Consider the following 5,862-nt stretch of genomic DNA (forward strand, 5'->3'; position numbering starts at 1 on the left):
TGCCCTGATGGAGAATTGAACTGTGATCTCCTGGATCATGAGTGGACACTCAACCACCAAGCCATACCAGCTGGGCATGATTCACTTTTACAGCTGTGTTTAAGATCCACCTCATCTGAATTCTATGACATATATCTGGGGGAAAAAATTAGGAATACTTTACTGAAAAGGATGAGGAGAATAGATACATTGTTAGCTAATCAACCATAACATTTTCTTTTCCTTTGTGGTAGAGGAACCTCTAGTATCCTTTATCTTCCCTCATGTTTAAAAGTAAAAATTCAAGTAAGCAAGCAAAAACAGTTAGATTTCCAATTTTCCTTGCTGTTTTTCACTTTTTAGCCAGCCCTCTGCACATTTAAAATGGAAAACTATGAAACCAAGCATGCCAGAAAATGTGTAAATTTAATCAAATGTTGTTACAAGTGATGTGATTATAGAGAGATTGTTTCTTTGATTATGACTCCAAATTTATTATAGACTGAACCAATTGTTATTTTATACATGCTAATTAGTCCTCATTCTTTATATAATTATGACACAGTCACAATGCTAATACTAATTATATATTCACTTCTCTTTTCTCCTCTCATCTAAATTATCAAACATTTTAGTGAATATATTGTTAATAAAATCTGCATTAACTCTGTTATCGCTAACATTTTAATCAATAAGTGTTCTTATAGTATCAAAATGTGCTTTTCTTCACAGGTAATTTTAATTCAATTAAAATTAATTCACAGAATATTTACAGATTAAAATGTGTCATAATTGATTTTTTTATTCTAAAACTATTATAGTATATTACATTTAAGGGTAGATATGTATAAATACTAATAGATATAAATGTAAGCCTTTGAAATATGCTTTAATAAAAGTTGAGATATGTACAATAGAAAAACTTTAGCAATTCTAATTAGGCAATTTAGGAGTGCTTAGTAGAAAATACGTAAATTTTATTACAACTTTAGTGCTGAGATACATTATTGAGGATACTTTATATATTTGTAAGTATATGGAAGCACATGGATTTTGCATAGTCCTTATTAGCTACATATGTGTGATACTGCCAAAAAGAACTTGCTAACTGAAAACATTTTTACTTGTTTAATTCTCACAATAATATGTAAAAAGTTATCCTGAAATTATTAAAATAAAGTTAGTGGATTTAGATCACTTTTTTACTAATTCAGTACCTTTTTTCAGTTTAACAAATTTCCTATACTTTTACAAGTGGATAGAAAGAAAAAGATAAGGGTTTCACTATTCAAGGCACTGTTTTTGGTGAAAATAATGAAGATGGAGATAAGAGTTCTTTGTTATATATGTAGGTAAAAATGATAAGACATGCTGATGTATTTGAACTTGAGTGTTATTAAAGGAAAAGAAAATTAATCCGAGTTCTGGATTCAACAACTGAGTGGAGATGATGCCATTTTACTGAGACTTGGAAGAGCTGATATTGGGAACTTTATGAGGAGTTTTATTTATTAAAGGTGAAAAATAAGAAGTTCAATAAAGTATCTGGTGCATAGAAAAGAATATTGGGATATAAATCTAATAGCTTCCCTCCCTCCCCGCCCCCTCTTGTGTGACATGTAAAGCCATGGGACTTAAGAAGATCATTTAGAGGAAAAAGTGTCAAAAAACAAAATTAGGACATCAAGAAAAAGGCCCTATGAAGAATTAATATGTAGAGTTTGGATAAAGTATCTAGAGAAAGACCAGCAGTCTAAAGTGATATAGAAGCCAAGAGAAGGGACTGTTTCAAGCAGCAGAGAGTGGCTGACTCTGTAGAATTTTTTAGACTAAAATGAAAAAGAAAAGAAGAAAGAGGCATTAATAAATATACAACATCATAAACAAAATATAATTATAGACAAAATGATGAAATATGATAAATACATGGAAAAACTATAAGGTAATAAATTGGAAAAAGTAGATGAAACGCATAGATTTCTGGAAAAATCTAAAATGCCAAAGTGGTGCAAAAAGAAATAGCAAATTTGAGGAGACCTATATCTACTTATGAAAATGGAAATCTAATAAAATACCTTCATCTCAGAGAAACTTTAGGTAAGGTCTTCTGAACTGTCAATAAAATGAAAATATCTTTATCTGAGTTGTGTGAAAAGACAGTAAAACAAGAAAAGCCGTCCAAGACTTTTGGGGAGGTTAGAATAGCCATGATTCCAAAATCAATCAAGAGCAATATAAACCATGATGATAATAGGTTCATTTAATGTATGAGTAGGGATTCAAAAAGCCTAAGAATCAAATTTATCCCAATTTATTCGTGTATTAAATATATCTATATAATGATTAAAATAGTGTATACCAAGATTTTAAGGAGAATTCAACATCACAAAATCAATTATTATGGATTTATTCCTCATATTAATACACTAAAGGAGAAAACTCAATTTTCAATGGCTCTTAAGAAATTATTTCATAATGTTAAATATCAATTTATAATAAAACATTCAAGGTGAATTTATAAAGACTTTAAACCAAAATGTTATAGTAAACGTTTTAGAGATATTTCATTATGAGTCTTGTGCTCCTATACACCTTGCTGAATAATAAAGAAGTCAAGGTTTCTGTAAGTGCTCTTTAACTGGACCATGTGGGGAGTGGGATATGGGTTGTAACAAGCAATCCTGAGGGTTGGAATAATGTTTCCTTCTCTTGCTTAGTTCCTTCAAAATGGTGGGTTGCCTAAGCTCAGCATTCCTCTATTATACAGAAATCCAACACTTATATATAGGTGTCTTCAGACCTTCTGTTGATCTGCAAATAAAGGTCTCAGGAAACCAGTGCAAAAGGGTTAATGTTCTTGCTAGTGATAGTGCCTCAATGTTGATTTAGGAGAGTTGGGTCTTCTGTCAGCATCCATGGAACTGGGATAAATTACCTTGATACTTGCAAGTAGGGTAACAACTCATATCCTTCCCAAATGCTGACATGTACGTTATGCACATGTGGAACTTTAAATTCATAAAGACTATATACCTTAGAAACATTTTTTAACCTGATTTAATTAGTAAAATTCTATATTAATAATGAATAGTAGATCATAGTACATAAATATGCCCATTTATAAATGACGAGTTATAGAGGTGATACCACAAATAATTCAGGAAAAATATGATTTCTTAGTAGATAGTGATTTTAAAAAATCATCTCATAGTATGGAGAAAACTAAAATGTGTCCTTCTTTAAAACATATATAAAAGTGATCTCAAATGGGTTCCAAACCTAAATGGTAATGGCCAATAACCCTAAAAGAATAAGTTTGTAGAGGTTACACTGTAATCTGAGAGTGATAAGATTTTATAAATAATAAAATATTATTCTTCATATAAATTTTAAAATGTATTTATTGATTTCCTTGAAAAATGTTATTGAAATTTTTATTAATTAATTATAGATTACACAGAAATTACAGCATAGATTTGGGATTCTACCTTTACTCCTCCCGTGAAGTACATTTTGCTTTGCCCCAAATCTTCTTTATACATCTTAATTAGTTTTTCTAAATTGCTATTTGTTTCAAGTTACATTCAAAATGATTAATTAACTAGAATGTTATCCATTTTGTCAACATTCCAAAATAGTAGTGATGGACATCATATTCTTAAGAATACCTTTTCAAGAATGACTGAATATCTCCAAAATAATTGTTTTATTGGATTAAGAATCTTAAAAATTGCAAAACTAAGGCTTTTAGAGGCAGGGTTGTGAATATAAAATTCATAAGAGAGGCACATTATGGTATACTGATAGATTGTGTTTTGTAGTAGGAATCAAATGGGGGAATTTAAAATTTATTAAATAAAGTTGAATAATTAACCAATACTATTTATAAAAATAATTATAATGGATTATGGTTGAAATATTCAGTATTCAATATTTAGTTATTTTACTTCAGAAGAGAGAAATATTATATCTGGACGGTTATGAGGGTACCTGGACTTCCAGTGCTAGGAGAAATCAATGTTTGCTGCATATAACTGACAGTATCAGGGTTCCAACTAACAGTTCAGATTTATAAATTAATAAAATCCAACTGTTCTCTCAGGAAAAAGAAGCCTCAAAAGGGCCAAGAGGCGCATTAACTCCCATTGAGATCTAAACATTTTTTAATTTTGATACAAAGAAGTAGCTTTTAAATTATTTCATTTGAGATAAAAAAAATGGCTAATTATGGCAGACCTGACACTCCAATTGTAAGTTTCACTGGAAAACTATCAATTATATTGCTTTATGCCTGAACTTCTGACATCAAGTTATTTTCTGTTTTAATTTGTATCCCATCAAATTTGAGACCTTGAAAAGGAAACAGAGAATTTTTGTGGAAAAGCCCATTTTGATCTTTCTGCAACCTGAATTTCACTTATGTGTGCAATGCAGAAAGGCTATCCTATATAATAACAGGCTAATATGCAAATAGACTGAACAGCCGAATGACTGGTTGCTTTGACATGCACTGACCACCAGGGGGCAGGCACTCAATGCAGGAGCTGCCCCCTGATGGTCAGTGCGCTCCCTCAGGGGGAGCGCCACTCAGCCAGAAGCCCTGAGCTCACCCCCACAGCTGGTGAACGCAGCTGCAGTGGCGGGAGCCTCTCCTGCCTCCATGGCAGCACTAAGGATGTCCAATTGATGGCTTAAGTATACTCCCCGAGCGATGTTAGTTGGACATCCCCCGAGGGCTCTCAGACTGTGAGAGGGTGCAGGCTGGGCTGAGGGACCCCCGCCCCCAGTGCACGAATCTCATGCAACAGGCCTCTAGTGATAATATATTATTTACTAGGGGCCTGGTGCACAAAATTCGTGCACTGGGGGGGGGTGTCCCTCAGCCTGCCCCCTCTCACATACTGGGAGCCTTCAGGGGATGTCCTATTGATGGCTTAGGCCCGCTCCCAGCTCCCTTTGGGGAGCGGGCCTAAGCCGCAGTCTGGTCTCCCTTTGTGGGAGATGACAGGGCTGATCAGGGGTAGGCACCAGCCCCATCACCCTGCTGCTGCAGCCACTGCCAGTCACCGCAGCCAGCAAGGTTTTTTCATCAGCATGGACTCCAGTCCCATCACTATGAAAAAATGACAACCTTTTTAAGGCATTTTTAAGATGTGTCTTTCATATAATAATAATTTCTTTATTATTTTTTTATCCTCACCTGAGGATATGTTTCCATTGATTTTTAGAGAATGTGCAAGAGAAAGGGAAAGACAAAGAGAAACATCAAAATGAGAGGAACACTTTGATTGGTTGCCACCTGCATGAACCCTGACCTGGGCCCCGGCCAGGGAGGATCCTGCAACCTAGGTACATACCCTTTGTCAGAATTGAACCCAGACCCTGCCATCGTCAGGCCAAGGCATTATCCACTGAGCCAAAGTGGCTAGGGCAGGATATGACATTTCTTAGCCCTCCAGCAGCGGACCTTCGTTTTTTTCACCAGCAGTGTGGTGAAAAACCCTAGATCACCGTTTTGGATTCTTATTACCCAACTTACTAAGAATATTACCAGTGGCATACAGGGAGCTTAACCAATGAGCGGTCAGAAAAGGTGCTTCCTCTGTAGTTCACACCAATCTGCGGCTTGGCACTCCACCCACCCCCGCCCCAGACTTGACGCCTCTGGCCCAGGCTTCAGGCCTGGGCAGGGGAACCCCATCTCCCCCAATCACGGGCTCCACCCTAGTCCAGGCCTGACCCCTTGGCCAGAGGCATTGACCCACATCACCCTCCGATTGCTAGATTGGCCCCTTGCCCAGGCCTGCTGCCTCCGCCAGAGGAGTTGACCCTCATTACCCTCTGATCCCCTGATCGGCCCCTTGCCCAGGTCTGAGGCCTCAG

The sequence above is a fragment of the Myotis davidii genome, unplaced genomic scaffold (genome assembly GCF_000327345.1).
Source record: "Myotis davidii unplaced genomic scaffold, ASM32734v1 scaffold777, whole genome shotgun sequence".
In the NCBI taxonomy this organism is placed as follows: domain Eukaryota; kingdom Metazoa; phylum Chordata; class Mammalia; order Chiroptera; family Vespertilionidae; genus Myotis; species Myotis davidii.